Consider the following 11,578-nt stretch of genomic DNA (forward strand, 5'->3'; position numbering starts at 1 on the left):
CTGGAAAAAAATGATCTCTAGATTAGGCACAACAAACTTTAGCATCTCACTGTTGACATTATTCTCCACTCTCGGAATTTTCAGAAAATAATCCTTGGTACCCATGATCACAAGGAAAGGAGCTTGAATAGTGCGTTCATTGAAAAGGGTCAATCTCCCAGGATCCCTATAAATTAAATGTTCAAAACGAAGATAAAACTTGAGTATTTGTAAGTTTATGGTGATTTATAATGAAATGAAAGCAAAGGGAAAACCAAGGTTTACCTTTTGCTGCAAAGGTATGGGACTTGCATAGGGAACACAAAACCAGATTTCTCATACAAGCTTGAATACATCTGAAGATCATCCTCAGTGAACCATGGTGGCAATGGTTTGGAAGGATCATAGAGATCCATTACCTCCTTACCATCTTCTGCCACGGGATTTTCACTACTAGAGAAAAGAGTATATATAATATTCCTTACCACTGTTTTTTACATCAAAATGCCCAAGATTTTCCAAGCCTCTCCCGATTCAGAAAGCTAAGGAGAAGTTTATTCGCTTCCTTTGGAAACTGTTCCTGGACAAAATGGACTCCTTCTAGAAAAAAAATGATCTCTAGATTGGGCACAACAGACTTTAGCATCTCAATGTTGACATAATTCTCCACTCCCGGAAATTTCAAAAAATAATCCTTGGTACCCATGATCACAAGGGAAGGATATTGAACAGTGCATTCATTGACAAGGGTCAATCTCCCAGGATCCCTGTAAATTAAATGTTCAAGACGAAGATAAAACTTGAGTGTCTGTAAGTTTATGGTGATTTATAATGAAATGAAAGCAAAGAGAAAACCAAGGTTTACCTTTTGCTGCAAAGGTATGGGACTTGCATAGGGAACACAAAACCATATTTCTCATACATGCTTGAATACATCTAAAGATCATCCTTAGTGAACCATGGTGGCAATGGTTTGGAAGGATCATAGAGATCGATTACCTCCTTACCATCTTCTGCCACGAGAAGTTCACTACTAGAGAAAATAGTATATATATTCCTTACCACTGTTTTTACATCAAAACACTCAAGATCTGCCAAGCCTCTCTCGGGTTCCTATAATAAATATTCCAAAGGAGACATTTAGAAAATTCCATGAGGGCTGCCATCATTATTTAAAGAAGAACCTGGATTATGATATAAATTTCCTTGTTCAATGCATATTTTAAGCACAAAGAGGGGAGAAAACGTACTTGCCAATGTCTAAAATAGATGCCTTTAGGATCCAAGTCCATTTATCCAGTCCTCCAGGTTTCAAGTAAGGTATACCAAACATTACAATTCCTTTCACTCGATCTGGATGACACAAATCTAAATAATATGCAACAACTGCTCCACAATCCTTCCCCACAACCAACACCTGCTTCATGAAATGTAGTTTGAACTTTGAAATATGTTGATTATGTTATATAGATACTATTTTTCCAACTACTATTGTTTGCATAAGCATAGATCCACCTTAATCAAGAATTTGTTGAGCACAGAGAACATGAAAACATAACCAACATAGAACATATTAACATGAATCAAAGTTCATGAATCAAAACTTATTTTTTTTAACAATTTTAATCATTTTATTTATAGATATTAGTCCTATTAGTCCTATTTTCAATCTAAAAAGGATATCCATTTTATTAATGAATAAGTGGAGTTATTCTTTCTTAATGTACTAGATGAGAAGAAGTTGTAAAAGAGTAGTTTTATATCTTAATTTTTTTGAACTTTTGAAATGGCTCAGGTGAAAACAGTTTATTGGCGAAAACATATGAAAAAACAAATTATTTCTTCTAAATAAAATAAATCTATTTTAATTAATAGAATTTTATATGGTTTCCAACTTATTGTCTATATTAATAGAAGCTCAAGGACGACTTTTTTCTTTGTTGAATCATACATCAAGCAAGAGATTGTGGGGGCTGATCATGGCTAAGGGTTCATGGACAAAGATTACTTTGCCAACAAAGGAGCGTAGTTTGAAACCTAAAGATTTCATTCTATGCTCCAAGCCCCGAGTTTCAAGAAATGTGTTCTTGTTTGATGTCCTTGATGGTGAATCAGACCATCTATTATGCTTGCTTCTATGAATTAAATTTTTAAAATCTATGAGAACCAGGTAGCCACCAAGGTTTTGATGTAAAACTTTTGACGAGCTGGCCAAGCAGATCGACAAGTGATAGTTACCCACAGTACCATGCTTTTTCATCTTTTATCTTCCTTCCACGTAGTACTAACTCATATGCAAAGGCACCAACTCAGCTGGTTATGTAATATCTACCGTCATGTAGGTTTATTTTTAATCTATGGGATATTAGAGGGGCGCTCCATTTTATATTTCCTCTGCACTGTGGAGCCACCCATAGCTTGTTTCCTTTGTATATAGAAACTAAGCTGGTCTCTCTGCCTAGATTCTTAATGAGTGGGTATAAAAATAATCATATTTTCCTTCATTGTTGCATATATGTAATATGACAGAATCCAGATTCTCTACACAATATCACAGATTTAATGAATAAAGGCGTTTAACTTACTTACATTTTTCATGAGCCTCTATAAATTGATGTTTTAATTTTTGTTTTTGTTTTTTTTTTTTTTTTTTTCACTTATGTAGACCTTAGTGTTTGTATTGAAATAAAAACTTAATAATCTGGAGTTGAATTGAAATGAAATGGTGTTTGTCTAATTATTCTAAGTCTTAATTATTAAATGGTGGTGTCTAATTATTATGAGCCTTTACTATTGTAAGTTTGGGAGTGTTTTTGGAAAAACAGTTGATATCCTCTAGTTAATTGATGCATCTCTTGAGTGTGTTTTTGGAAAAACAATTGATATCCTCTGGTTAATTGATGTATTTCTTGAGCTTTGTTGTTTACATACGAAATCTCTAGCTTCATGTATCTCATTTGGTCTTTAATGTTTGCTTTATTAGCAATAGATTCATCATGTTAAAAAAATTGCCAGCATCAACCATATGAGGAAACACAAAAACGTTAACCATCTCTGCATCTTATTTAGATTTTCCCATTCCCATGTCGTGATTGTTCCTCAATTTATGCCTTAAGGCATTTCCTTTGCAACATCTAGTACAAATGCTAGTCTAAGTATTTTGGAGTGGATTTAACTTTTTAACTATATCACATAAGTCAATATGTTTGGAATTGAATATGGGTAAAGCCATAACAAACAATCTTAACTATCATAATCATTAAAGTATAAATTATGAATTACATATAGCAAATTTTGTATGGTAGAAAAATTATTGGGATTGCAGTAAGAAGGAAATTTGTAATTCCATCCTAAATTTCAGGTAAATATATATCAATTCTAAATAAAAATAAAATTTCTCATTTACATATTAATTCTAAATAAAAATAAAATTTAGCAATATAAACAGAAAGATATAATAAAAAATAAATATAATTATATATCATTGATTAGTTTTAATTAAGATATTATAGAATATCAATAATTTTATTTCTATTTTATTGTTTTGATTTATTGTTAATATTACAATCAAGTATAAAAGACACGTGGTAAAAATATTTCACTCTCATTGTCAGCCATTAATAAAATATTTTGATATCCATTTGAATTAAAATAATTTTATATAGCTATAGAGAAAAATATAATGATTAATATTTTAAAAAAATCATACATTTTCATCTAAATTGTGAAGAAAAAGTATAACTCTTATGCTTTTTCAAAATATTTCAATACAAATTTTAAATAAACTATTGGAATATCATGTTAACTAATCCATTTCAATATCAACTTCGTCAAAAAAAATATTTTTATTTTTTTTAATGTTGAACATAATAAAATATTTCAATGCTAAAAAAATCAGTTACTTGTTAGTAAGAACAATAAGAAGGAGATGTGTAATTCATTTAATTTAAATATATGACATTTAAAACAAATATTAATAATAATAAAATTAAAAATCATAGATAAAATATTTCAATGCCCAATTTAAATAAAATATTTTAATGCCAGTTATGTGTTTATTATATATGGTTAAAAAAACTAGTTATATATTATATAAAACAATCTAAAGAAAATGAATTCTTAGGGTTACACTATTTCAACTAGTCTTAGTATTCTACATTTTGGTTCCTTTTAAACGTATTTGTTTTGGTCAATTTTGACTAAAATTTAGTAAAGGATTGTTGGAATTGCAAATTTAAACTTTGTAGTCAATCCAAGTGCTCAAATAGATTTTCAAGCCATTAAAATCCAATTTAAACAATAAAAATATCACACCACACATAGTGTGTGTGTGTGTGTGTATTATGCCTAGAGAGATCAAATCTCTTATATTGGAAAAAATATGTACTAGTGAATAAGTCATTGTAGCAAGCCTCGAGGGTTAACTTAATTGGTTGAGTTGTCATCGCTAAAGTACCTTGCCATTGGGAGGTCACATGGTCGATTCTCCTCGAGCCCTCACGGTACCAGTTTCCTTGATGGGATGTGATCCCTTCGAGTTGATCTACTCGGATTTTCCACAAAAAAAAATTCATTGCAACAAACTCATTAATGATTACAATATCAAACATATATATCATATCATGAACTACACATAATTGTATGTTTTTGTGCCAAGATGTTTTCTATAGCCAAGAATGGGGTGATGTTGTAGTGGTGTAAATGTTTGTAAACATTTAAAATGGCAACCCAATCACCTTTCACCTTTATAAATGTGGTAAATATTTTTGAAAAAGAAGAAGAAAATATGCACATGGGCTAAGGGAAAAGGGATAGTTGATTCCAGGGCTGAGAAATTTTTTCTACATGGGCATATTTTGTTGCTTTAGAACAAGCCTTGGAGGCTGAAAAATGGCAGGAAGAAAATATGCACATGGGCTAAGGGAAAAGGGACAGTTGATTCCAGGGTTGAGAATATTTTTCTACATGGGCACATTTTGTTGCTTTAGAACAAGCCTTGGAGGCTTAAAAATGGCAGGCAAAGGGACAAAAGGCCAAATAACATGAGGTTGATTGGCCTACAAAACTGGACTGGCACAAAAATCTGATGACAAGGCCAACCACCTCAAAAAATCTAGAGACAAAAGATAGATGGGACACTTTTCATTAGTCCACAGGGGTTGGGCCAGAATGGGCTATAACTAACCTTAGGCAAAGTTCAGACAACGAGGAAGAGGAGGGTATCGAAGAATTGAAGGTCAATGTTTTTTTGGATACAAACATACTAGCCTTAAACCCGTCTTGTTAATTATAAGTAGGGAGGAATGAGGGTATTGTCAGCGTAGGCACATATACACATAGGACAACGAAGATCATACTAGGAAAAGCGCACAGATAGAGCAAGGAATAACAATACACCAACGCAAGGGGTAGAAAAAGTTGGATATTCCCTTAACTATAAGGAAATAAGTGCCAACTAATCTAAGAGACTGAGTTACCAGTGCATAAGTGGAGATTTGACCTAAAGATCCAAGGACAATAAAGTCATATATTGGGATGAGACTCTGTGGGTATGTTTAATGATGGTTACATGCCATTAGATTCTATGGCCTAGCCTTTCTTTTCTGCATTTCATATCTTTGGATTCTTTAGACTCTTTGGTTCTATTAGGTAAGGCTACTGTGACAACCAACCAAGGTGAAGGAAATATCTCTAGAGTCCTTGGTGTGGATTGAAGATGGGTCTATATCTATGGATTCCCTTAATAGTTGGTGGGTGGACAATGCACACTTCTGGAGCCTTGGACTAGCTTGTCTTTGAGAATTCTTTGCTTGAAGGGTGGAGGTGGGTTAAGCCTCTAAAATCCATGACTCATCTAACAACTTGGATCTTGAACAATCTTCTCAATCCCTAGAATCAAGCTCGGGGGTGATGGGTATGGTTGTGGCTTGTCTATGGTGGGGAGGTGAGGAGGAGTTCCTGTCCCAATGCCCATTCTATTGAAGGTTTTGATTTCCTTAAGTAAATATCACAATAAGTTTTGTTGTTGAAAAAGGACGAATGCATGGTGTTGTTGCTTATTTGTGGTTTACTATCATTAAATTTTATAATAATCACATAAAATATTTTATCGACATGCTGAATGCATGATGTAATTTATGAAACAATTTACCCAAACGTTTCAGTATTTTCTGGAATATTATAGACTAGGTTGTGGGAATGCTGCAAAATGGCTTATCTTGTTTATAAGCTACACCTTTAGAAATAATTTCTCGTTATATAGTTTTGAAGTATTAAATTGTATTTCACGGAGTAGAACCGTTTGTCAATTAAATTCCATGTAATCTATGTGAATGGATTAATATGCATTTCCCATTCTACAGTTTATGTGGGTTTGGAAATTATTACTGAAACATAAAACAACGAGGAAATAGGTAACAAAACTTGCAGTTATGTGTAGAGTAGGTGTGACTTTGGATTTTGGGTTGTTACACTAGCACAATTTAACTTAAAGCTCTTAATTTTAATTGGTTATTTGAACACACACTTTGTTGCTATCCTCCTCTTGGATTCTTCTGATTCACACTCTGCATGTCCTGCCACTATTCTGAACATCGTATATCATAGAATGTACACTTCACTCTTGCAACTTGCATGAATGAAAGAAATGTATTCTATCCATATTCAGTTGAAATCGTGCATCTTATCTTCACCACTAGTACTCAACTTATTATTGTTGAGCTACACTCACGAACTTTGCTCCTATTACATTTTACATAAGAAATGGGTAACAAGACCTGCAGGTATTCCTGCAAATAATCAAGTGCTCTGTTGAGCCATGGAGGAGGATATACCGATTGTATCACACTCTTGACAACCCCTGAAAGTTGTCCTTACCCGAAGAATGAGATCCTCTGTTTCCCTTGCGTTTTTAAATGGGTTTCAGATCATCATACTACCTCTTCCATTAATAAATATGCATGTTGAACCATAACTTCGACCTTTTAATTTTCCAGAATATGGAAGTTAACCTAGTGGAAGCATGTTAGGCCCTGCGATACGTAGATTTCGGCTATTTCTGCCGAAATACTGCTCCAAAAAAAGAGTAGTTTTTCTTGTTTGCAGGGAGCATAGCGATGACAGAGTATACACTTCCATGTCTGTAGATAGGCACATATACTATGGGATATGTTACTCGAAGTTTCCATATAGAAAATTGGGTGACTTGAACTGCCCATTGATATTTGCATTTCTTATGCCTTTTAATTCTGTGCAAATTGGGTGACTTGAACTGCCCATTGATATTTGCATTTCTTATGCCTTTTAATTCTGTGCTCTGCCAAGCCACGGGTTAGGGAGAGTTATGCAAGTAAGTAGCTTAACCCACTCATCTTGTAGCACCATAATTGATACGGTTTTAGAGTTTAAATAAAGTCCTCCTTTTCATCAATTATAATAAGGCTTGAGGGCAAGTAGATGAGAAGGTGCATTGATAGAATGCAACCTTGTCAGATCATTGACTCATCTCCCTGATCCTCCATTCAAAAACAACTTGGTTCAAAGCATTGATCCTCTTGGAAATAAACCCCATACATGCAAGCAAATGATTTGTTAATAAGCCATTGGCTTTATCAAGTGCATGCGAGAGTTCAAAATTTTACTTACAAACTTCAAGACTGCTTAATTCATTGTACATGTCTAGTTAGTTCAAATTTTGAGAGCATTGGGACTGATATGGGTTTCTTAGTCTCAAAATGTATGCTAGCGTTGACATGTACAAAGAAGGGTCTTGACCTTTCTTGTCCTAGGAGGAACCATAATTCCTACTGGATTGGGTGGCCATTCGACTGGCATTACAATTCTTTCATTTTTCTTCTTGCTCTCTCTGAATTTACGCATTAACTTTGTATGGTTTTTGTTTCTGGCACTAATGCATATACGGTCATCTTAAAAGCAATGCATAACAAGTGTGCAATTGCTATCAGATTTTCTGTATGACTGAATATGAGGCACAAAGTTGGTGTGATGTTTATAGTGGTTAAAACACAATGTAATGAATTTACAATTCTTGAATGAAGGCCTAAGGTTATGTAGCATAGTTCTCACTACACTGATGGCATTGCCATTCTCATGTTTCTTTGTATGGACAGCTAAGTATTTTATTTTTGGTTGAATGAAATGACACCAAACTCTTAGGATGTAGTACTTTGAGGATTCCAATAGATGATAGGTGCACGTTCCAGGGCAGCTTCGCCATAGAAATCTGTTAAAAATTTTGGGGTATTTCCACAATGGCCAAGAGATGATACTTCTCTCGAAATTCATGCCCAATCTGAGCTTGCACATTCTACTGCACGGTCCACAGGATTGCCGATTGAATTGGAGACAAAGACTGAATATAGCAGTGGGGGTGGCCTTTGGGTTGGAGTACCTTCATCATGGCTTGAGGAATCCAATCGTTCACGGCGATATGAAGCCGGCCAACATACTTCTTGACGAGAATTTGGAACCCCATATTGCTGACTTCGGTCTGGCCAAAGTTTTAAGCAACAATCAGCGCACGCAGAGCTCGCTTAACGAGCCTCCGCTTACGTTTACTGTTGGTTACACAGCTCCGGGTATAGAGACAATTATTGATTTGTCACTAATGCATATACGGTCATCTTAAAAGCAATGCATAACAAGTGTGCAATTGCTATCAGATTTTCTGTATGACTGAATATGAGGCACAAAGTTGGTGTGATGTTTATAGTGGTTAAAACACAATGTAATGAATTTACAATTCTTGAATGAAGGCCTAAGGTTATGTAGCATAGTTCTCACTACACTGATGGCATTGCCATTCTCATGTTTCTTTGTATGGACAGCTAAGTATTTTATTTTTGGTTGAATGAAATGACACCAAACTCTTAGGATGTAGTACTTTGAGGATTCCAATAGATGATAGGTGCAAGTATCAAAATATTCCAATAGGTGATAGGTGCATTTCTTATGCCTTTTAATTCTGTGCTCTGCCAAGCCACGGGTTAGGGAGAGTTATGCAAGTAGCTTAACCCACTCATCTTGTAGCACCATAATTGATACGGTTTTAGAGTTTAAATAAAGTCCTCCTTTTCATCAATTATAATAAGGCTTGAGGGCAAGTAGATGAGAAGGTGCATTGATAGAATGCAACCTTGTCAGATCATTGACTCATCTCCCTGATCCTCCATTCAAAAACAACTTGGTTCAAAGCATTGATCCTCTTGGAAATAAACCCCATACATGCAAGCAAATGATTTGTTAATAAGCCATTGGCTTTATCAAGTGCATGCGAGAGTTCAAAATTTTACTTACAAACTTCAAGACTGCTTAATTCATTGTACATGTCTAGTTAGTTCAAATTTTGAGAGCATTGGGACTGATATGGGTTTCTTAGTCTCAAAATGTATGCTAGCGTTGACATGTACAAAGAAGGGTCTTGACCTTTCTTGTCCTAGGAGGAACCATAATTCCTACTGGATTGGGTGGCCATTCGACTGGCATTACAATTCTTTCATAGGTGCATTACAATTCTATCACCTATTGGAATCCTCATATGTTCTCCAAATGAGGAAGATGGTACATTTCAAAAATCAAATGCTTTGCCACAAGATTTCGCTGCTGCCATTCTAAAATACTTAGTGTTAATAACCTATCCGCTCTTAACATTCAATATATGTTAGAGTTAGAAAATTTATTGAATCAAATACTTAATATGATTTTCAAGTATAAAAAAAGAAGAAGAAAATTCCTTAACCACACACTGAGTCTCGAGTTAACATAGTGACCACCCTTGGTTGTTGAAGGGGATATGTTACAAAGTGGTAATAGAGCTCTTAGGTTCAACACTTAGACCTAATGGTCTCTATCACAAGAGGAATGAAGATTAAGGGCCTAAACTTTTAATGTCTCCATAACCTAAAAGTTGTTAGTCTTCCCTACTTGGGCTATATATTGGCGTTGATGGGCAAAAATGACCTCATCACCATGTAAGGGAGACCACTTGTTCAAGACCTTAAATCAACTCCTTTTCTGTTTGGAATGGTGGTTCCAACTAACCTCTTTCCCTTCTTGCTAACTTGTGATGTTTCTATTCCTTACCAACATGAAGAGAAATATCAGATCTACCTTCTTGCAAAGCTTTTGCAAAGAAGTAAATCCTCAGCTAAGTCAAACCTAAGGTTAGCTTATCATAATCTAAACTAATCATACTTATCCTATGTCAAGATAACATTAATTGTTAATCCTAAGACACTATGGTAAGTAAATGTTAATACTAATGTTATGTTAGTTTTATGTTAATATTAACTATGATACATATCTATCAAGTTATGTTATCCCTATTACTATTGTTAATATTAATGCACTATAATATAATAATTATAATAATATAATAATAATAATACCTTATATATTAACTTTATATATATTACTATACTAATACTAAATAATTATTCCTAATTTTACATTGATATTCTATTTAATGTTGGTCCCAAAAAAATGTTTATATTATTCTAATATATACATAACATCCATCTATGTTAAATTATTCTAATCTATTACATCTAAATTAATCTAATGTTCCATAAATTGTATTATGCTATGATATCGATATAATAATCTAGTTCTAATACTAAAAGGTTTCTAATATATTATTCTACACTTATAATGTTATTTTTTTTTTCTCTGTAAAAACTAATTCTATTAAAAGGAAAGAAAAATATAGTTACAATGAGGCTGTAACCTCAGTCGAGAACACCTGAGTTTCTTCTGGTTATCAAAATTGTCCCATATTTGGGAAAACCAGTTACACTTTGCAGAAACCATGCAGAAGGTTGGCAATACAACAACAAAACCAGAATGAGAACCTGAGACAACATCATTTGAAGCATTTGAGACTACATCATTTGACACAATTGCTACACAAGTCAGCAACAAAACCATAAAATCCAAAACCACCAAACTACAAACAATACCACAAAAACCACTAGCCACAGAACCTGACCAATCAACAAAAAAATTCTTAGATGGCACGTGGGAGTCCATGTGGCATCACATATGGAAGTCCTGGTCCGGTGACTCCTCGATGACGGGGCAAGCGTTCCCATACCATATCTCGCCTTCCTTCACCACGTCGCCCTCTGCCCCGCCACCTGGAGGTTCCATCGCCTGAAGGGCGCTGCTCAAGCTGCTAGTAATGGCCATCGAAATTGTGGCGCCATGAGAGCTGCCACTTGGTTGCCAAATGTCGCCGACAGTATCACCTTCCTCATGCTATCCGCCACGCCTTGCTGCTCTGCCTTCATCCGCCGAGAGCTGCTCTGAGCCATGACTACCAACACTTTTGCGGCTGTCCTGAGGTTGCTCTGCCAGGTCACGCTCCGGAGCCCTGTGCCATTCTGCTTCTTCAGAGAAGATGATGGTTATATTAGTAGTGATAATGGGCCGTTCAGGTTGCTATAGAATCTGAATTGAGTCGTCTGGAAGGCATTGTGCGGATAGATTCTGCGGGGTGGGCTAGAAGGTGGAGGATTAGCCTGAGATGAAGGTGGAGAGGCAGGTGGTGGTGGTTGCTCCACGTTTTGCATTGCCTGAGAGC

At 35.0% G+C, this 11,578-nt stretch overlaps 2 pseudogenes; one reads left to right on the forward strand and one right to left on the reverse strand.

The window, feature by feature from the left end:
• Positions 1-478: 478 nt before the first annotated feature.
• On the reverse strand, positions 479-1,405 carry LOC149208622 (epoxide hydrolase 2-like; annotated as a pseudogene).
• A 6,876-nt stretch (positions 1,406-8,281) lies between these two features.
• Positions 8,282-8,626, forward strand: LOC149208623 (LEAF RUST 10 DISEASE-RESISTANCE LOCUS RECEPTOR-LIKE PROTEIN KINASE-like 2.4 pseudogene; annotated as a pseudogene).
• The last annotated feature ends 2,952 nt before the right edge of the window (positions 8,627-11,578 follow it).

The sequence above is a fragment of the Pinus tabuliformis genome, chromosome 1_2 (genome assembly GCF_031772625.1).
Source record: "Pinus tabuliformis cultivar Carrire ecotype Pingquan chromosome 1_2, CPIR1, whole genome shotgun sequence".
In the NCBI taxonomy this organism is placed as follows: domain Eukaryota; kingdom Viridiplantae; phylum Streptophyta; class Pinopsida; order Pinales; family Pinaceae; genus Pinus; species Pinus tabuliformis.